Source organism: Mauremys mutica, chromosome 13, assembly GCF_020497125.1.
Source record: "Mauremys mutica isolate MM-2020 ecotype Southern chromosome 13, ASM2049712v1, whole genome shotgun sequence".
NCBI lineage: Eukaryota > Metazoa > Chordata > Testudines > Geoemydidae > Mauremys > Mauremys mutica.
Window position 1 is genome coordinate 23,705,177 of NC_059084.1, and position 22,988 is coordinate 23,728,164.

General features: G+C 44.9%; 1 long non-coding RNA gene across 1 annotated transcript in view; it reads left to right on the plus strand.

Moving 5' to 3' along the window:
- The window catches only part of LOC123347947, a 59,157-nt gene that overhangs the window by 12,332 nt on the left and 23,837 nt on the right, over nucleotides 1-22,988 (plus strand). Inside the window, exon 2 of the long non-coding RNA XR_006573123.1 lies at nucleotides 6,397-6,484. This is a non-coding gene — a long non-coding RNA (uncharacterized LOC123347947). The remainder of the gene's footprint in view (nucleotides 1-6,396; nucleotides 6,485-22,988) is intronic.

Sequence of the window (22,988 nt, forward strand, 5' to 3'; positions counted from 1 at the left end):
CACGCTAGCCCAATTGACATGCTGGTCAGTGAGTCTACGGGAGTCTACACTGATAAGTTGGTGTGATTCTAAGATTATTTGAAACACATATGGGGTCAGAAGCTGGAAGAAATTGTAAATTACACCAAGTTAAACTCCATATAGAATCCCTTTAGACTCCCCTCTGAATTTTCAATCAGTCCCTGGAGTCACACATTCCCCATCAGCACCTGCTTCCAAAACAAGTACAGTATTTAACAAGCTGGAATAGGGGGTGGCTGGTAATGAGGCCTAGCATCCATGTCTTTCTGAGTGGCTATCATGCATTCTCAGCATAGATAATCATCAACTCCAGTTTTCATTTCCAAGTCATCATTGCTACAAGTGGGGTGGAATAATTGTGCCATTAATGACTGCAATTTTGATTACAGGATGCAATTGTCATTATTGTGGGAAGTCAATCAATGTGTTGTGAGAGGAAACCCGCTGGTGCTTTCCAATGGTCCTTGATTAAAAAGGAAGCTCTTGGCTAGCTCCAAGCAGCAGGAACGGAAACGGTGAGGATGGAGGTGGGACAGAATATGCCAGACTTTCTGCCCCAATGGGTTGCACCTCTCTCCTTTACATTAGTTTTATTGCACAACTTCCTCACTTCTTCGTTCAAAGGCCCCTTCCCTTCCTCTTAACCTTCCCCAGTTTTCTCCAATGAGCTCGTTCCCAGCACAACCTCTTCCTCAAGCTGGGAATGCCTAGGAGGTTAGTAGTCTGCTCTGAAGGATAGAGGATTTTTTTTCCTGTTTATAACCCACATTTCACTTACATAGGCCTTTTGGCCACTTTCTAAGCACCGGTATATGATATCATGGCAAAAAAATTGAAGGTGTCACTGAGCCCCAGGGTATAAATAGGTTTAAGCTCAAACTGGATCAGTTTTAAAAACATTGGTTTAGTCCAACAAGTCACCATTTAAAGTGAGGGCTTAACCTCAAAATGTTCAGCTGCTCAATTCAGATCGGTACCCAAAATGTGGCCACTTATACAAAATATCTGAAAATTGGGCTGAAAATTTCACAGAAACAGGTGATCTCCTGATACGTCAGGGCTTTCCCTTCCCATCCCAGGCAGAACCAGGAAGGAAATATTAGATACTTGTAAGTTAACTTAAGTCTTCCTAACAACAAGAATAGTTTAGCTTGAGTTTAGGATGCTGATGTGGGTGGTTTTTCTTATTTAATTTGAGCCATTTCACTCAGAACTAAACTTTCTGAGGTTTGGGGCTCGGTTAATGGGGGGATTTTTCAAAAGTGCTCAGTCTTTCAAACTTGGGTACCTACAGTGAGTCACCTAAATCTATAATGAGGCATCTAATATGTGGCCTGATTTTTAGAGGTGCGAAACTTCCATAACCCTCATTACCTTTCAACCGGCAGCACTTCTGGAAATCAGGCCAGGTATTTAGGTACCTAAATATACTAGGTGCCTACCTATATGCATGTATGATCAGCCACATTGGCCTGCCACAAGAAACAGAAGAGCCACAAGGAAAAAGTAAAAGTCTTAGTTTCTCATTGTTTCATATTACATGAAACATGGCTTGATTAATGGTTATAGGTTTCAGCTACTTGCTGCTCTGTGTCCCGTATATCTCACCTCTTTAAATGGGCTCTGAATACTAATTAATTAGGCCTTCTGGGCCTCTTAGATTGAGCTCAAGGCTTTAGATCTCTCACCTTTACACAAGAACATAGGGCAGGATTTACTATGTCAAATGAGATCACTGGTATATTTTGATGTACCACTAGTGCAGTGGTTCTCAACCTATTTACCACTGTGGGCGCATAGGCAGCTCTCTATGTGTTAAATGGGCCGCATCCATACAATATATATACTACCTGTATGGCCCTGAGCATGTCACATGGGCCGCAGCTGTGTGCTGACTAGGCCGCAAATAGCCCATGTGCCGCAGGCTGAGAATCACTTCACTAGTGCATCGAAACAGGTGTTCTGCCTGTTACAGAGGCTAATATTCCATGCTTTAGAGATAGAGGACCTCTCTCCAACCCTACATAGTGTATCCAAACAATTTTGTGGAAAATGGATGCCCGCTAGAATCAGGCAAATTCTTTATTTGGTGTGAGAGTTAGCTGCTATTTTTATTTTGTTATAGCCAGATTTAAGTGAAGATGTTATTTGGTTTTGGTGACTAGTGCTGTGGAGTTATCACTTTGTTACATTCTTTATTAATGGGCTGAATTGGATGTGTTGCAGGATAGGTGCGATGTAAGAGAGTGGCCTGATGCTGTATCACAGGGATCGGCAACCTTTGGCATGCGGCTCGCCAGGGTAAGCACCCTGGCGGGCCGGGCCGGTTTGTTTACCTTCCACGTCGGCAGGTTCGGGCGATCATGACTTCCACTGGCCGTGGTTCGCCGCTCCAGGCCAATGGGGGCGGTGGGAAGCGGTGGCCAACACATCCCTTGGCCCGCGCTGCTTCCTGCAGTCCCCATTGGCTCAGAGCAGCAAACCGCAGCCAGTGGGAGCTATGATCACCCGAATCTGCCGACGCGACAGGTAAACAAACCGGCCCGGCCCGTCGGGGTGCTTACCCTGGCGAGCCGTGTGCCCAAGGTTGTCAATCCCTGCTGTATTATGTTAATTATACATGCACCAGAGTTAGGGCAAACAATACAAGGGTGAAAATAAACTTTAAATGGTGACTCAAAGTAAATGAGCTCGTTGCATGTTTGCAGGACCCATCACTGCTATGTGATCCCATCTGTAAACTATTAAACCCTTCTCCCCTTTGGAAGCCCTGCTAATGCATCCACCTTTTTAGCTTGGTAAACATGGGATGAGGCTATAAGGTAAACACTCAGATGCAACTGTCATAAGAACAAATAAAAAATCTTTCGGGCTCTTGTGATTTCAGAAATAATTACATGCCTCTGGTAACAGGTCTCAGGCTGTTTTTCTATACCCTTTCATTAACCAATGTGACAAAGCAACCCACTCATTGCTAAAATACTCTGAAAAAGCATTCACTCATGGGTTAGAGTTGATAGCTAGAATGCAAAGAGGTGGCATCTTTCCTTATTAATAATGCCCTAGTTATAATTACATGGGGCGTGGATTGCAGCAGATCACAGACAAATTCGTCAAAGTTTGAAAACATGGGCCAGAGTTTTTTCAGCTCAGCAGTACTGGGCAGTGTGATGGAAACAATGGATGTCATATTTGTGTGCTGCACCAGAATTGCCACAGGCTAAGATAATAGAGAACAGTTCTGATGTTAGGTGTCCAGGTGGCTGCATAGGATCTGAAACTAGCTGTTGAAAAGGAGAGGGTTGGAATGTCTCTTGGGGCTCTCTCCCAATGTCATTAAAGACAACAGAAAGACTCCCATTGACTTTGATGGGCTTTGAATCAGTGCCTAGAGCTGGATGTCCTCATAGGAAGGGACCCCTCTCAGAAAGCAACATCCCCAGAGGGAAGGAAGCTTTCTAATAGGCAGCAGGTTTAAAACAAATAAAAGGAAGTTCTTCTTCATACAGCACACGGTCAACTTGTGGAACTCCTTACCTGAGGAGGTTGTGAAGGCTAGGACTTTAACAGCGTTTAAAAGGGAAGTGGATAAATTCATGGTGGTGAAGTCCATAAATGGCTATTAGCCAGAATGAGTAAGGAATGGTGTCTCTAGCCTCTGTTTGTCAGAGGATGGAGATGGATGGCAGGGGAGAGATCACTTGATCATTGCCTGTTAGGTTCACTCCCTCTGGGGCACCTGGCATTGGCCACTGTCGGTAGACAGGATACTGGGCTAGATGGACCTTTGGTCTGACCCGGTACGGCCGTTCTTATGTTCTTATGTTCTCCCTTGGCTCAGAACTTGTCTAGGATACTACAACTCCGCACATTGTCTATATCTGCCAGAGAGATCTATGTATGTAGCAGTTGGGTAGAATTATTTCCTATCTGCACTGATGTAGTCAAAGAGAAATTGGTTGTCATATGTAATTCATTTCTAATATTAATGAGACAGCTTCAGAGAAGCACATCTTGACTGAACACCCACTGGAGTTCTGTACCTGACTACCTTGCAGGAAAAGGATAGGGCGAGGGGGGATGGGTGTCTGTTCAACAAAATCTCATATACAGAATGAAAATGCTGACAGGAATAAAATTACATACATGAACCGGGAGGGGGGGAGGATGGTTGTGATGGAGAATGCTATTTATAACTGATTAGACAGGCTATCCATTTAACTAGTCAAAGTCCTACTGTAGACCAGCTATACAGTACCCTGGTGGTTTTTCCATTGTAGTCAGCCATTGCTCAGCCCAACAGCTCAGAGGTCCATATGGATAACAATGCAGAGGCATTGTGAAATGTACATTGGCTTAACCCGATTGGCTAATTCAGAGCCATGGTGTTTGAGAGACGGTATTTGAGAGGTAGCTCCATGTTTGCTCCAATTTCCTTTTTTAATTTTTTGTTATCTTTATGAAAAAAATGCTTTAGAATTTTATATGGTTAAAGCCAACAGGGTTCTATTGAAATTAAACAGAGTTCTATTGAAATTAAACAGGGTTCTATTGAAATTGTGTTAAGATTCTATAGAATTTGATAGAGGATGAGAACTTATGATCCTAAAACTATCTAGGCACTTATATTGCCCCCAATACCATAGTGTCTGAGCACTTCACCACCTTTACAGTATTTATCCTCCAACACCCCTGTGAGATAAGGAAATGGTATTATTGCCATTTAACAGACGGGGGTGCGAGGGGCTGAGCGACAAAGGGTTCACCTACACTGTGTATATACACCCACAGCTGACCCAGGCCAGCTGACTCAGGCTCATGGGGCTTGGACTAAGGGGCTGTTTAATTGCTGTGTAGACATTCAGCCTCGGGACTCTGGGACCCTCCCGCCTCTCAGAGTTCTATAGCTGCAAGTGTCTAATTGTAGTGTAGACAGTCCCTAAATGACCTACCCAGGGGGAGACACAGAACACCCACTAAAAGTCTGGTCGGAGGCGCAGCGGGGCTAAGGCAGGCTCCCTGCCTGCCCTGCCTCCGCGTGGCTCCCAGAAGCGGCTCCCAGAAGTGGCTCCTAAGTGCAGGGGCAGCCAGGGAGGCTCCGCGCTCTACCCCCACCCCGAGCGCCAGCTCTGCAGCTTCCATTGGCTGGGAACTCCCTCCTAGAGCCTGCACCCCTCACCCTAACCCCCTGCTCCAGCCCTGAGCCCCCTCCCAGAGCCTGCATTCCACACCCACTCCCCAACCTCCTGCCCCAGCCCTGAACCCACTCCCACACTCTGACCCCCTAGGCCCCAACCTGGAACCCCCTCCCACACGCTGAACCCCTCATTTCTGGCCCCTCCCCGCCCTCATTTATGGCCCCACCTTGAGGCCCACACCCCCAGCCCGAGCCCTCCTGTATCCCAACCCCCTGCCAAAGCCTGGCGAAAGTGAATGAGAGTGGGGGAGAGCAAGCGACGGAGGGAGGGGGGATGGAGTGAGTGAGGGCGGGGCCTCGGAGAAGGGGCAGGGCCTCGGAGAAGGGGTGGGGCTGGGGGCAGGGCAGGGGCAAGGGTGTTTGGTTTTATGTGATAAGAAAGTTGGCAACCGTACTACAGGCGAATGTATCACTAAAGAGTTTCACTCCAGTTGCCCCATGGGGACACTGCTGGTGCGAACTAAAAGGTATCTAGTTTGGTTTAACATAGTCCTGTTTGAAAGAGGATTATGTTAATGCAAACTGGGTACATGGCAGCAGCAGCTACATGGGGCAGTTAGAGCACAACGCCTTGGCACATTCTGCATTTCACATTATGGCACAATCTGGACAAAGCCTGAGCTATGGGTAGAGAAGTGGAAAAGTGGGATTTGACTAGGACTGCCAAACTCATTTCACTGCTGATGTAAGAGAGCATGATTCTTAGCAAGATTCAAGGGAGAATTAGACACTCAGATGGACCGTTAGACTAGCCAGAGGTGTACTGGTTAATACAAAAAGAGTTCTGGAAGGAATAAAAGCCTCAGGGCTTAAATCAGTTTTGAACTCTTGGAGATTGGGACAAGACCTTCATGAGTGGCAGATTATCCTACATCAGTCTACTGTGTGATTCTTGCACATTCCTCTGAAGCATCCAGTGCTGGCCACTGTCTGAGAGAGGATACTGGGTGAGCTGGACCTTGGGTGTGATCCAATCTGGCAATTTCTGTGTTCCTATGAGAGGTTTTGAATCAAAATACGTCACCCCATGGACCCAGCAGCCCTCCCTTCCCACAGTGACCTTCAAGTAGTATTCAGAGGAGCTGGAATACAAAGGGGTTGTGCTCCACCACCCCATCTTTTTCAACAGAAAAGAAATCGAGCTCTTTAAAAAGTTTCTCATCTTTTCATTTGAACAGGAAAACGGATGTATAGTCTGAAAGAAAAAAAGCAGGAGGTTGAATAGAAACATCAAGTATCAGTATGAAAAAGAGAAGAAAGGCCACGGTGAGTGTCTGACCTGTTCTGTAGTGATGCCCACCCTGCAGTACTAATTCTTTCGTGTGCTCCACTCCCAAGTGCAGAGCAGTGCTACAGCATTAGACGAATTCCCACTCCCTCCTGCATTTCCCCGCTGCAGTTCAGCATGGTGTCCAAGTCCCTGGTTTTTTCTTTGTTGTTACTTCTGCACTGACTGTTAGTCCATTGGCTCATACCCAAACCTCTACAGTGAGAGCCTTCTTCATTAATTGTATATAGTTTTGTGGTTGTGATATGTGCTATATCCCAATTATCACATACCTCTGGCCACCTCACCTGCTGCCCACTAACACAGCGGTATAGGACTACTTCTCACAGCTATCTTTTAAACAGCTGTCATTTTTTTAAAAGGAGTGACCCTCTCACAAACATGCTTCCTTCTTTCCCCTGCCAAATATGTAATTCGGTGCCCCCTTTCCCAAATTAAACTGATCCAAGAAAGTATTGGCCTGCTGCCAGGCAGTAGCAGATGTCTGGGCTTTGCAGGTCAGCTTCCCGCTGGAGGAGAAATCAGCGATGCAGTGTCTGCTTTTATCCACACTATATACATCAGTTCTTGAACAGAGGCGGTCACCAACAGTATGCGGCCTCCAGGCCCCTCTTTCAGGAATTTCAGCCCACACACTAGTTCCTAAGAAGCAGCTTTGCTCTAAGACTTTACGCTGTTAGAGAGAATAAGGCAGAGATCAAACTCTCTTGCTCTTTGCCACAGCTTCCTTAAAAAGAAACTATATCCCAAAACTAATAGTGCAGCCTTTCTTCAGAGACTGTACACAGCTTACAGGCTACCATAATCAGACTGTAAGCCTCTGGGCTTTTTTATATACACAGGGGCACTCAGGAAAGTTCATCTGAATGAACTAAAGCTGTGAATTTAAAGCAGTTTAGTTAAATTACAGTGAGCCCCAGTCAGGACACTCTTATTCAGAATTACTGTCCTTGGGTCACAGAGTTTAAGGTCAGAAGGGCTCAGCAGATCGTGCAGTCTGACCACTTCTATAATACAGGCCACCAACAGCACCTGGCAGACACACACTCAATCCAACAACCAGAATTAGACCGAAGTATTACAGCCCCCAGGAGCTTAAACAATTCTGTGCCACAGGCAGTAAATAAGAAGGACCAAGGTGCATCAATGCTCAAGGCCCCTGCAATGGCAGGGAAATGATTGTGAGATTGTAATGGGGTGTACTCTCTCTTTAAGAGTAGAGGGGGCCAGAAGACCTCATTCCTAGGAGTTGGACTGAACAAAGGCCCAGGAAATGGTCTGGTAGCAGATGAGGGGTCTCAGGGAATTAGGAATTGAAAGGGGGGGAATATCTTCTGTCTGATAGATTCTGTATCATAGAAGAGATGGAAAAATGGATTTCCTAAGAACGTATTTTCAATATACAAGTGTAACTCCTTACGTAGTGACTGTACATACATTTCACAATGACTGTGTGGTCCTGGCTTTCATTTAAGGCTTCACATGACTTGCTTTGGTGAATCAGAACGTACATACCAGAATCAGGATATTCTTGTAACCCCCTTGCCAGTTGGCAGTGAGGGGGTTCCTGGCTCACAATGACCCGCACCTCCAGGCTTCCAAGAAAGGTGACTACCTCCCCCACCCCCAATTCACTGCCAATCTCACCCAAGGGAAAATTCCTTTCCAACTCCAAATAGGGTGACCAGTTAGCATGTGAGCAAGTACCAGGCAGCTAAGCAGGGGAGAGAGAATTCTTGGTGCCACCTCAGAGCACTGACTCTCCCTGTCCACCGTCCCATCTCCAGCTGTGGCCATCTCTGATGCTTCAAAGGAAGGAAGGAAACAAACCAGAATACAGGGGGAGAGAAGCGAGAAGGTGTCTTCCTGACCCCTACAGCAGACCATCTGAATCCCTGAAGCATGAGCTTTAGGAACAGAAAGCATAAACCAGCCTTAATTCTGTTTAGTTTAATTCTCTTTGGAAGTACACTGGGCAAATGTAGCTCTGCTGTGCCCTGATGTACCAAGTTATCAACTTTGAAGTGCCAGTGCTTGATTGTGCGGAAGTGGTGGTAGGAATAGAGGTGTGTGGGAAATGGTTTTCCTGTCCTATGAAAAAAATTTGAGATTCAAAAAAAAAATGAAAAAAAAAATCCCAGTCTAGATTGGGACAAAACCAAGACCTTTCCGTGTGTTTTTTTTGGGGGGTGGGGGGGAAAGGAGGGTAGTAATGGAGAGTGAAAGAGACAGAGAGATCAGCTTAGCCAATAATATAGCAGTCAGGGTGCTCACCTAGGACTCTGCCTGATCTGGAACGAGAATTTAAATAGTGTCTTCCAGATGAGTGCCCTCACCACAAGACTATTGGCTAATCTGAGGTGTTGGTTCCTCTGTGGTTTTGACAAGAAATGCCATTCTGGACATGAGAAACCTCTTATGATGAAAATGTCATTGAAACGCATACATTCCTGTGAACAGTTTCAGGTGCAATGAATCAGTGTTTTCCAATGAAAAAACACCTTGTCAAAAAATTCCCAACCAGCTACACAGAAACCAGCAATGAAGAGGTTAGTCCAGGGCTAAATTCCAAGCCCCACTTCTCTATCATCCTCTTCTTTGTCCTAAGGGTTAATTCTTTCTTTAAAAAAAGAGAGAGAGAGAGAGAGAGAGGATGGATAGACCCGTGTGTGTGTGTGTGTGTTTAACAGATTAAGTTAAAAACAATCTTTATCGCTTCATTTAACTAAAGCATTTTTCCAGACAAGTTCCTCTGCTCGAATGTTCCTTCTAATTACCATTTTCCCTTTACAATATGTTGTGGCATGCTGCTCAGGAGAAAGCTCATAGCGAGAGAGAGCACCGGGGTTGCGAAGGAAATATGTCCTGGCTATTAGAAAGTTCAATGAAGCGCTGACTTTTTATATCATCATGTAGGGATGGGTGAAACGGTCCAGAAAAAATACCCCCAACTGAGCACCGGTGTGGGGGCTGTGAAAACCTTAGACTCTCAACTGTTTTTTAAGGTTTCTCCATCAGTTACAAAATGTGGTGTGTGGGGTGGGGCGGGGGAGTTTCTTTTTTCCCCATTATCATGTTTTTATTCTACCTGGACTGGCCCCAGTGGTGGTTTGTTGGGATGTAAAAAAAGTTATAGCTACTGTCACAGACCCATCCAGTCTGACTGCTTCATGCCCTGACCCAGGGTGGTTCTGCCCTGCTGTCTGGGCATATGGGGCCCAACCTCACTCAGGAGAAATGGATTTGGAGTAACACCAATTTCCTTTCATCCCGATTCCGTGAGCCATTCACAGCTGTTAATTTAACAGTTTAGTGCTTCCATCTTCCACAGACAGCGGCAAATGCTCCCGTGCCTTGGAAGATGTAGCATGGTTTCCAGCGAAGCAGCAACAGGACTTCAAGGAATGGGATGCTTGCATGCCAGTAAACAGGAAGAGGTTCAGTAGTGGATTGAGAGGCGCTATCTAAAATTACCCTAATTACTATAAGCTGTAGTATGACTCCAGCAGCCAGAGCCGTATGGGGAGGAAGGACTAGGGGGAGAACCATGCGAGCAGGGCCATCTGGATGCCAGTGCAGCAGAGGAGCAGGCATAATGCCTCGGCAGTCCTGGAGGGAGCACATTGCAATTAAAGATGCTCTGCAATTGTGGACTGGTCCGTATCTCTGAGTCGAGAAGAACGTCACATTTTCCATACTCGCACATACTAAAACTGTGTTTAGCCCCAGATCCTGTCCCTAATGGTGACAAAAACGACATGCTTCAGAGGAAAGAGTAAAACTCCCGTAAGGTATCTAATTGTCCAGTATCACAGGAGGAAATTGATTCCCATGTTATGCCTTCCCAAGGACTGATAATCCTTGAGGCCACATCCTGAAGTCCTTGCCAGAAAAAGACCACTCCGGAGCCAACTCCTACTGAAATCAATAGGATTATTTTTATTGACTTCAATGGGAGATTTTTTGCCCATTGTTGATAGAAAGATGGATATTTTTTGTCTTCCTGTCTCTGTATGAACTTGTCAGATCTATTGTCTATGCCAGTGTGAAGCGCTCTGAAAGCTTATTATTTTTAATTACTGTATTTATTTACTTTTGGGGTCAAAAGTCCTTTTATTTCACAAGAAGGAGTTCACTCTTTAACACGGATACTGTTTTCCTAACACTGCATTTTCCATTTCAAACACCAACCTACACATACCACACACTGCTCTCCTTTTCAGCACAACCATTATATTGCTCTGTCATTTTGCACTGTTGTGCACCCCACCACCAAAAAAATAAAATGCCCTTTAACTTTATCCTGATTTCAGTATTAGTCATGACGTTTTTAGTTTCTCCTAATTATAAAACATTTTACAGGACTTTGAAAAAAAAAATGTGCAATTAATTGTTACTTGTGTCAGCCATCAAAACCCTTTTTCAGTTTGGGGGATTGTGTAAAGGTTGTCTTGGGTATAGTTCTAGGTTTTGTACTCATCTAGGGTGATTATAGGATAATTGTACTAATCTTTCTATTCTGGACATCTGGGTCTTAATATGTGTGTGCATACACATACATGTATACATGCACACTGTACCATCTAAGTGAACACTATAGCGTGTGCTACTGAAAAAAGACCACATCTTTAAATGCAACCGTCAGACATATGTACTAGCCTCCGCTCCTCTCTAGCTGGCTATGTGAGATTCTGGCACTATCAAAAACAAACCTGTACAGAGCTTGTGTTGAATTATTTGCATTGAAACATTACATAACACGGTAATGAGAACCTGCTGTAAGCTGCAGCCAACCCCTGTCTCTCCTGACCTTTGCAGCTCCGAACCCCGCTTCCCCACGTGGAGGATAACATTTCTTCCCTGCAGTCTCAGCTCCCATCCAGTACTGCTCTCAGAACCTGCTCTCTGGATCGGCCTCAGACTTACATTCCAAGCCCTGCTCCAACCCCATATGCTGCCACCTAGGTGCCACCTCTGCTTCATTTTGACCATGCATTTTCTGTGCTTCATCACCAGGCTCTGCCTACCTAATAGACATGTGACTATTTTGTGCAGCCTGGGCACAAGTAACACCCAACTTTCTCCAGAGAGTGCCTAGAGGATATGGGCATGTCCTCTGCTAGTAGGGCTCTGATATCTTCGAATGTTCATGTATCCTCTGCTATGATTGATGGGGCACTGTCTGTGGTGGCTGGGTGTGATAGTTCTCAGAGCTTTATAATTCCCCTGATATATGAATCTGCTGGTCTCCATCTTAGTCCTTAGACGGGACTTTCATTGCCCACAAAACAAAACATAAAAACCCAAAACACCATCAACACATACTTTAGCTCTGCCTTATGGGGAGCCATATCTGGAAAAGCTGGGTCAGGATAGAATTAATTGGTAAGAGCTCCGGGACTAGTTCATTGGGCAGTTGAGCTGCAAAACGTTTTCCATGACTATTGTCTCAGGAAATCCATGTGGACTGGACTGGACTGGTGGTTGGGGACCTGCTGTACTGAGATGATATAATTTTAGGAACGCAGTATGTGACCTGGTCAGTAAGGTAAAATTATTGTGTAACTGTGGTTGGTTATTATAATTTCCTGTGTGACTAAGGCTGTGAGAAAATTGTGGAGTTTGTTATTGTTCAAAATTTGTGGCCATACTTTGTTAAAATTGCAGTTTTGCCGCGGTCGGTTCAAGGGCCATAAAAGGTAGCGTGTGTGTGCAGGGGGCGGGGGACACACACACACATGTTGGACCATACCTCTTATTTTGTAACTGTCTAGATATCATGTTGGTGGCAGCAGGGTCCTTCACCCTCCAACAGAGGCTAAATAACCCCTTCCCATTTCTCCTCTGGGGAGATGGATCTGAGCTCTTGTGCCCTAGAGCCAGACCCAGCTCATGGACAGCTGGTGGCCTTGTGGGGGAGCTGGCACAGTTGAGGCTCCCCTGTCCCAATCCCATGCCCTGTAGCAGGCACAAGGCCCAGCCCCCCTCACCGGGGCCTCCCCATTATTGAGTAATGGTGCTTGGGGGAACTGTGAGCAGGGGTGAGCAGAAGGGTTCGGGGTGTAGGGCTATGGGCAGTGGAGGGAGAGTTTTGGCAGGGTGATGTTTTATGGGGGTTGTGTAATGGGGTGGGGTTATTTGGTGCAATGGATGTTGGTGTGGTGGGGAGGTGGGATGAGTGGGGGACTGCCATCATCATCACCATCATACCAGGGACAGGGCTGGTTGCCTGTGCACTGCCTGCCCTTGGGACAGACTCTGCCAACAGCATCATGCCAGGACCCCGTGGACTCCCCTGGCCACCTGCCACTGGGCTCTTTGGAGCTCATCAGTAGTGAGCCACCTCAGCACCTTGCTAGCCCTGGTGCTGCCAGAAGTGGGGATTTCCCTGATAAATTGCGGTGTGCACTCGGATGGAGAGGGGCTGATTCAGATTTGGGGAGGGGCTGCACCCCCTTTAGCCCTAGTTACCCACCACCTGTGGTGAACTCCCTGGGGAGCCCAGTTTTGAGCTGCCTGGGTCCTCAACCCCGTCCTCCTCCTCATCCACGGCTGCCACTGCGTGTGCCAGGTCACAACACTGCTCACTGAAATTTGGCAGGTCTGATGCTTCATCATGACAGAGGGGTGGCCAGGCCAGGTCTGAACGAGTGACATTTCAACCTCATGCACAGGGTTGCAACACCACTGACTGAAAAAAAAAAATAAAGATTACAAGAATTGGCAACACTGCAATAATAATAAAGCTGCACATTTGTGTATTTGCAGGATCAGGGCTGAATGCAACAGAGTTGAGAGCTTATTGCCCACCAGTTTTTCAATTTAACATAAAATATTTCCCCCCATAAAATGACTAGTCCAGGCAGTGGGAGTGTTGCCTGTCTATGGAATGCAGTATTAGGCCCTATATATATTTGGCCAAATATACATACAAATGTAGTCCACACATACAAATACCAATTTTAACAATTCCTGCCATGTGCTTTATGTTTGCACAGTGCCTCTCACAATGGAGCCCTGACTTTTTTAGTTCCTACTGCAATAGAAATGTTAAATAATAATTTAGCAGTCTCATAGGTTATATCCATTAGATTAATCAAATATTATAGTCAGAATATTTTGGCTAAGGTACATAAGGTTGCTGGTCAAAAGAAAACTCCCAGAGTCATTTTTTTTCACGTCCAGAACAGTGTTCTGATGGGGCACAACATACATTTGAAATTCTTAGGAAAAAATGGGTTGTGGCTTTTAAGCCACTTTGTTATATTGCCTTAGTCAAGTACATATTTTTCATGAAAGTAGAATTAAAAAATGCCAGAGATTCTGCTTGCTTAGTTTAAGGGTTTTTTCTATGCTTAAAAGCGGCAATGATAAATAAAGAGGTAACACATCCATTGTGGCGGCAAGGAGATGAGCCAAAACGGATGTTGCTTGATTTTTAATGTTAACATTTCAGCAGATTTTTGTTCTGCCTTTTTTTTATCTTTACAAGCGAGCTATTCGGTATTTTTGTTTTTGGTTTTTTTAACCCCTTTTTCTGCAGGGAAGATGTATTAAAAATACAGCAAAAGATTTCAGTGTTGAGATTTTAGGTTTTATTAAATAAAGTTTCATTTGTTTGGCTTTTCTTTTATAGTCACTTCTCTTTGTTGCCAGGAATTGGAGGGTGACAAATGACTATGTGAAGGGATGAGCGAGAGAGCGTGTTTCCACGATGACATTTAAATTGGAATCCATGTTTGATGGCATCCAGATGATTTAAATACATGTCATCAATACAAAGTTATAAAGGGAAGATTTTTAAAATACTCTAGCCTCCTTTATTGTTGCCTTAACACATACCTGGAGTCTTTGATCCATGGAGTCTTTGTAAATAAGCTGCAATAGTTGTCGTTCGAGGCCTTTACTGTACTTGTGTTCCTAAGGTGAAAACAATGGGTCTGCAAATTATTATTGCAATACGAACAACTGTGTGTGCAAACAGAACTGTCAGTGTTAAAATCACTCCTCCATAGTAAGCACTCCTGCCCCCCCATGTTTAGGTTTCCTTTGAAGTATAGGGTCATGGTGTGTCACATTCACATAATGCAGAAAGCAAAAACATACTGGCAGCAAAAATGTTCATTCTTTCTCTAACCTTGTGCAAGGAGCATAAGAGGATGCTACCACACATCCGAATGAAGGTGTCCTCAACCTTACTGCACTTACGACGAAGTGGGTATTCACCCATGAAAGCGCATGCTCCAAAACGTCTGTTAGTCTATAAGGTGCCACAGGATTCTTTGCTGCTTTTACTCAACCTTACTGAAATCAAGGAAATGATCTACTGCAATCAGTTCCAACCTGACCCTCAATCAGATTTTTCAGAAATTTCTACTTCACCCTCTGCTGTTATTTTCTAGCATCTCCATCTAAATTGAGGAGTGTTCCTTTAATAGCCTCTTTCTTTTCTGGTAGAGGTAAGCTTGAATCAAATCCATGGATATGAGCACACCCTGAAAATTTGGATGCAAATGTCTTGGCTTCAACTTTTAATTACTGGAGAAGGAGAAAAAAAAATTTAAGTGTGAGAGACGGTGAGTGTTTTTGTTCTATAATAGTGCACCCAAAAAAAGACCTCTAAATTGAAAATATCCAGGGCTGCTGGCAGAGAAGTGACATGACAAACGTCTCAGCTGCCTTGTGGTACATGATATGATATGGGATGTGTGACCTTCTGTAGATTCACTGGTTGAGTTCAGAGAAGACCGCAGAAGTGTAGAGGTTTCTCTGAACCTTTTTTTGAACTGTTCACACCACTTGAATCTGGGAAATTAGCCTGGAAATTTCATGAGAAGAGACTTTCCCATGCAATATCTGGTACTTCCACCTTCCAGTCAAGCTGGAAATACTAATAGGAGAGCTTTTCTTTCTTGTGATATTTTAGCATTTGTTCTGCGTCTACCCTCTCCCCCGCCACAACCAGATAGTGCAGAGGTTTTGGAAAATGAGGGGTTGGGAGAAAATGTCAGTGAAAAATGTTTCTAACCTCTATAAATCTTTGGTTTGGATTTGAATTTAGGGTCGAGTGTCTGTACTGGCTGTGACTAGATTACTGTTATTTGTGCCGTGTTATATATTTAACACCAGAGCCATTCCAAAAATGAAGGAACAGTTCTAAACCCCCCCAAAAAAACACCTTTTCTTTTTGACAAAAAAGCAAGTTGAATTTTCAAAATGTGAAAATATTCAACTGCTAGTTCTGTTTAACATCCTATATCCATTCTTCCCCTGTATCCCCGTTACTGAAACGCTTGTCTGCACCTTGGCCATCTCCCTTCTTCAGTACTTTCTGCTTTGCCTGTTTGAGACTCTTGGTTTTTGCTTCTCCCCCGGCTCCCAGGCAGTCACTGCTAGCCTCATCTTTGTTTACCAACCCTATCCTTGAATCTAGTCATTGGTTTCTTGCCTCTTACTGTATCAGACTTGCATTGCTCACTCTTACCTGCATAATCCAGCCCTCCCTAAATCGTTGTTCTTCCTTACATTTGTGTTCCCATACTCTTTCCAGCCCTTTTGCCTTTCTATTCCCTCAGTGTCTTGGTCCCATTCTCAGTTTCATACCCCCTCTCATGCTGCCTCACTAGCCTTTGAACACTCCTCTTCTTGCCACCAAATAGCCAAAGCATTTTGTCCCCTCTCCTTCAAATTTATCTTTAAAATTCCCCACAATCCTTCCTGCACCTTCCCATACCTTTACTGTTATCTGGTGTCTTCTGTAGTGGTTTTGTTTGGCTTGTCTAGCTTATACATAAACATCTGTGGGGCATGAAGCCAATCTTACTCCAGGCTACCAACATGGTGGAGACCCCCCAATGGAAATGAGGAATTTCTGGTCTCTAGGACTGTACCTCAGAAGTACAGTGTCATCACTTCTTCTCATACCTGAGACAGACTCGATATATTCCAGCCGTCTTCAGTTTTCCAATTAGTAGCGGAGTGTAGCATGGTTGTGGGAGGCATGCTTGTCTCCTTTCATGGAAGGGTTATTTTTGCTGGAGATGAATTCACTATTGCATATCAGAGCCAACTGGAACCAGTGCAGGCCATCTAGATTAAGGCGGAAGCAAAATCAGCCTGAGTGGAATGAGAGAGGATCCTGGAATCTTTGGATCCAAGTTCCATGGGTAGAGGGTTCTGGGGTGAGGATTTGATTCTGCCATAAGACAAGGAGAACAGTGTCTGGTCCACAGGTAATTGATGGAGTCTGACAGCTGGCTGGCCTGCCTCGCTTTGGAGGAGTGTTGTAATAAACCAGCAGATAGCACCTAAGTGCAGGCAGCCAAGTCCTGGGTGATCAATGGCCTGGAGAGGAAGAAGCTTGGAGAATGTGGGGAGGTGCTGGAAGGTAGGGGTGCCATCTTGGTTGCAGTGTGTGTATGGGGTAGTGGGCTTCTGTGGAAGGAAGGAAGGAAGGAAGGAAGGAAGGAAGGAAGACTGTGTTGCTCTAGGTTTAGGCATATGTGAGCCTGGGGTAAAGACACTGCTAGACACTGCTAGACTGGAGCTGAAAGGTGTCCCGATGGCAGGTGATGGCAAGGAGCAACATACCCCTCCCAGGTTAGCATAGTATGGGATTAGAGGCCTGGGGGGAGGGGGAGGTGAAGGTTTGGCGCACTCCGGAGGCAGGAGAAAGGATTGTGCTATTGTTTCACTGTTGCTGTTGAATTTCAGCCCATTGGTTAGTATCCATTCGCTTGTCTAATATTTCATATAAATGGTTGCAAAACTCCTGTGTGTGTAACTGGGTTTTGTGTCAGGAGTTTCCAGATCCAGATAAGCAAAGGAAACACATGCCCGACCACAGAGGACTAGGTACCTGCTCGCTGCCTTAGAACATCTACCAGTACCAGCATCCAGCATGGTGTGAGAGTGGCACAACACGATTTAATCAGGAATGGGAGGAAGACGAGAGTTAGTCTGCGAGGATGAGTCCAAACTGGGATGAGCTGATAGGAAGAGTCTGTTTAGAGAAGAGGAGGAGCAGGGAAACCCCAAAGAGTCTTAATCTACTCTGAAATCTACAGTACCAGGAGCATATGTGAGTGCTGCTGGGAGGGAAGCATAGGAGATAATTTCAGAGCAGTTGAGTGAGGGATGCATAGATTCCAAGGCCAGAAGGGACCACTGTGATCATCTGGGCTGATCTCCTGTATAGCACAGGCCAGTGAACCCACCCAGTGGTTTCTGCATCAAGCGTGTAACTTCTGTTTGATTTGTAGTTTCTCTTAAGAAAGATACATAGTCCTGAGTTAGACTTCAAGTGATAGAGAATCCGCCACATCCCTGGGCAAATTGTTTCAAAGGTTAATTACCCTCTCTGTGAAAAATGCATGCCTTATTTCCAGTCTGAAATAATTGTCTATCTTCAGCTTCCAACTGTTGTCTCTCACTATGCCTTTTTCTGCTAGATTAAAGAGTCACCCACTATCAGAAATCTCATCACCATGTAGGTACTTGTAGACCGTGATCAAGTCACCTCTTATCTTTCTCTTGGATAAACAAATTAACTAACCCATTAGAGTCAATGGGGAGTCATGCAGCTCAAACCCCAAGCAACTCTCTTTAGTAATCAGTCCTTCAGCACAGCAGCATTTGCTCACCGTTCCAAGCTTTTCCCAGCCATGCAGATGTTCTGAATTCAGCAGAGGGGGTGGTTTATGAATACAGTCGTGAACCTGAAACTATTACCTACTCATCTCAGAGTTGTGGAGCCTGGTGATGGTTGTGGAAGAAAACAGTAAGTCACAAGGTGAAATTATTCAGAATAACAGTTTAAATCAGGGAGGATCAAGCCAGATCAGAGAAAATAAGGACCAGTCTGAACACATCTGCCCAGACCCAGGGCCAGCTCAGGCTTTTTTGCTGCCCCAAGCAGCAAAGTGTGTGTGTGGGAGGGAGCTGCGATCAGCGGCACTTCGGCAGCTGAACTGCGCCGCTTCGTTCCTTAGCGGCAATTCGGCAGCGGGTCCTTCGGTCCGAGAGGGACTGAGGGACCCGCTGCCGAATTGCCGACAAAGACCCAGACGTGCCGCCCCTTCCCATTGGCCACCCTAAGCACCTGCTTCGTTTGCTGGTGCCTGGAGCCGGCCCTGCCCAGACTTGAGACTGAATTAAAAGACTTAACTTTTGCTAAGGGTCAGGAAATCTTCCTCCCACTCCTCATTTTCTCATGCCTCCGAGCTCCTTCATTCTGGATAATTAATTATTAATTACTTTGTGGTACCTCCAGTAGTGCCAAGCTCAAGCATTCAAAAAGGAGTGGCTTAAAAATCATGAGATTTTTAATAAATATTGGGTTCACTTTATCTAGTTTCTGACCATTTGGATTCATGTTTTCCAGCTTTTCTTTGTAGCCATGAGGACTAGCAATTAACTTAAAGAGAATCTCACGCAAAGCTCTCGATTACAGGAGCTAGGGCTTTACTTAATATACCAACAATTGGGAGGCTTATGCTCAAATTAAGATTTCCAGACCAGATGTGCTGAGCCAAGGGGTGAAGATAGTTCAGTTAAGCATCCAAACACTGCGGTCTTTACCTGGCCTGAAACCCAGCTTCTATTTTAAATTCATCCATCAGTAGTCCAGAGGCACCAGGAGCCACAGATTTAAGAAACACAAAAGGGAATGCATGAAAGGTTAATAGATGCTGATGTGGGAGTAACCAGTACTGTCAGGGAGCGATTAAGCTGCCGAATAATCTTCCACCTAGAGCTGTCAGGGCAGAGTCTAATGTTTCATTCAAAGACAGCGCGCTACATTCCTGACGAGTAAATGACAGAGAAGATTTCAATTAGAGCTATGCTGGGACTGAAATACTGACACATCCTGACGGTTTACTCTAAATTCTCCTGCTGTTCTGTCAGAGATGCCGACCCATTAATAACACACTTATAGGTTCAGATTAGGGGTGTGCTACTGCAATCTATTAGCAGGTAACCATCCACAGGAGGGAGTGTGCACCCTTCTGGAGGTATGAGTTACCTTTACTATATATACTTGAATGGTGCATGGAAGGATTTTAAGGTTCTTATGGGGGGAGACCCAGCATTATGCTATGTAACTATGGTTACATCCATGCATAGCAGAGGCAGACCCTGACTGATTACCTCCACACGGCTCCATTCATCCACCTCCATCCTGACCTGTAATACCCACTGCTAATCTAGACCCGAGTCCACCTATAATGCTGTCAATGCATTGTCATCCCAACCTGCAGTTACCAAAAGAAGCCTGCCGTGCCCCTTATGTGAGGTCTTGGCTATATAAAAAAGTAGTTTGTAAGCACCCACTGGGTAAATCCCTGTGATGGCCTCTCCTCTCTGAGAGACCAGGAGAGAGTGAGGGTGAGCGCACTGAACAGGGTAGGCCAAATTTTGGTGGCAGCTAACTCCATTGACTTGTGGATTTACACCAGTGCAAATGGGATCATACTCTGGGCCAGAGGTTTTTCTGTGTAAGAAAAAAAAATATATTAAACATCCAGGTACAAATGGAAAACAGATGACTGGTCAAATTGGGATGAGCTTCAGAGCTGAATACCTGCGTGGAGCCCATGAACTTTGAGTGTTTGAAATGTGGATCCCTGACTTATGAAGGGCTGAGCCAAACAACCCATATGACCCAACCAAGACTTTTTTTGGGGGGGTGAGGGGGGTTAATCCAGAAGCAAATTTTGCATCTTGTGTCCATCTCTGCTCTCCTTGTATTTTGATTCTTAGACAGTGCCATTGAATTAGTTTCATTAGAATTCCTTTTCTTCAGCCTCAGCATTCATGTCCTGTTCTAGGTCTGGTTCTGTTCAATATTTTCATCAAAGATTTAGATAATGGCATAGAGCGTACTCTCATAAAGTCTGTGGACAATACCAAGCTGGGAGGGGTTGCAGCTGCTTTGTAGGATACGATTAAAATTCTAAATGCTCTGGACAAACTGGAGAAATGGTCTGAAGTGAACAGGATGAAATTCAATAAGGACAAATGCAAAGTACTCCACATAGGAAGGAACAATCAGTGGCACACATACAAAAGGGGAAATGACTGACTAGGAAGTAGTACTGCGGAAAAGGGATCTGGGGGTCATAGTGGATCGCAAGCTAAATATGAGTCAGCAGTGTAACACTGTTGCAAAAAAAAAAAGGGCAAACATTGTTCTGGGATGTATTAGCAGGAGTGTGTTGTAAGCAAGACATGAGAAGTAATTCTTCCACTCTGCTATGCTCTGATTAGGCCTCAACTGGAGTATTGTGTCCAGTTCTGGGCACTACATTTCAGAAAAGATATGGAGAAAGTCTAGAGAAAAGCAACACAAACGATGTAAAGGTCTAGAAAACATAACCTATGAGAGAGGATTGAAAAAATTGGGCTTGTTTAGTTTGGAGAGGAGAAGATGGAGAGAGGACATGACAACAGTTTTCAAGTTTTTAAGTACATAAAAGGTTGTTATGAGGAAGAGGGAGAAAAATTGTTCTCCTTAACCTCTGATGATAGGACAAGCAGCAATGGGCTTAAATTGCAGCAAGGGTAGTTTAGGTTGGACATTAGGAAAAACTTATTAATTGTCAGGGTAGTTAAGCACTGGAATAAATTGCCTGGGGAGGTTGTGGAATTTCCATAATTGGAAATTTTAAAGAGCAGGTTAGACAAACACCTGTCGCAAATGGTCTAGATAATACTTAGTCCTGCCTTGAGTGCAGGGGACTGGACTAGATGACCTCTCAAGGGATTTAATGAGGGAGTCCTACGATTCTATGATTCTGTGCTCAGGAGAGGGAAAAGGCGCTCTCTTATTAGCACCTCCTGTGCTTCCCTTTCCTGTTAACTTTTCTATATACAGTCCAGAGCAATCCCAAAACATCAATGATTTCTTTAAACCCCTAGGGAACATCAGATTTCCCATCCTCAAGGATTGAGATCAAGACAAAGCCATTCTGCATGGGCATGCCACTGGCAGCTAGGGTGACCAGATGTCCTGATTTTATAGGGACAGTCCTGATTTTTGGGGCTTTTTCTTATATAGGCTCCTATTACCCTCACCCCCACCTTCATCCTGATTTTTTCACACTTGCTGTCTGGTCATCCTATTGGCAGCACTTAAAAGCTGGGGAATGCAGCATTGCCTAGCTGCCCTGCTGAGCCAGGATCAGAACACAGCACCGATGATGAACACAAGGATATAGCAACAGGCTATTAATTCCACTGCCAATTGATACAATGGGGGTTTTTATTTACTTTAATTTTATTGGTTTTTTTATCTGAAAACTAAATATTAAAAATACCCCAGCACAATGAGCCAAAGCATGTGCATATGCCACACATGTCTGGCTGCCCCTTCAGTATATATATATATATGGTTGTGACTTCAATATGTGTAGAGTCAATATAAACCATTTATGGTACATTAAGTTGAAATAAAAGCGGTACTTTACTAAAGTAATCTATCTCATGTAATCCCCTGGAGCATGAAGAGAGAGCTTCTGCCAGACTGCCTACCTCCATCCTCTGCATTCCAGAGACTGCATAGCCCTCTGTTCTTGCCTCTCTTTGAATCTGAGCTATTTCAGGCTGGAAGGAATTCAGCGTCTCAGGGCATGTCTACACTACAAAGTCAAGTCAACTTAATATAAATCGGCATCCAGCTACCACAATAATTAAGTCACTCCTGCATGTCCACACCATGCTCGTGCTAGTGGAGTGCATCCTCACTAGTAGCACTTGCATTGATGCACAGAGCAGTGCAACTAGCTGCAGTGGGGTTTGGGAACAGTTTGCAATGCCTCAAACAGTGCTGCAGGGGAAATGGGAACATGGCTTTGGCCTCCCATGATGCAGTTTCCTCCCCCCCCCTCCCCGCCCCGTGATATCAATGGCAAACAACCCATATTTTCTCTGGCCTTTTTTCAAAAGCCTGGCTTAGCCACGCCATAGCCCAAGAAGTATGGACCCCGGTCATCTGTGCACTCTTCTTGTGAGCATTACAAACACCTTGCGTCTTATCCTGTAGTATTTCCAGAGCCGAGGCAGGAGCTGCTGTGCGAAACATTACGATGTCATTCAAGCAGCCCTGCTGCAAGCCATAGAATGAAACAATTACCAGCAGCTGAACATAGTGGAGAACCATTTCTGGTCCTGGGAAACAAGCACTGACTGGTGAGATCTCATCATTATGTACCTGTGAGGATGACAAGCAGTGGCTGCAGAACTTTCAAATGTGGAAGGCCACTTTCCAGGAACTTTGCCACTCACTTCTCCACTGTCGGAGCAGGTCTCATTTTAGTGTTGCTGCACTTCAGGGCTGGGGTACGCTCTGCACAATCATTCTGTGGAAGCTTACAATGCCAGCCTGCTACCAGTTGGTGGGGAAGCAATTCAGAGTTGGTAAATCCAGCATGGGAGCTGTTGTGATTCAAGGGTACAGGGGCATTAATCAGCTTCTGCTACAAA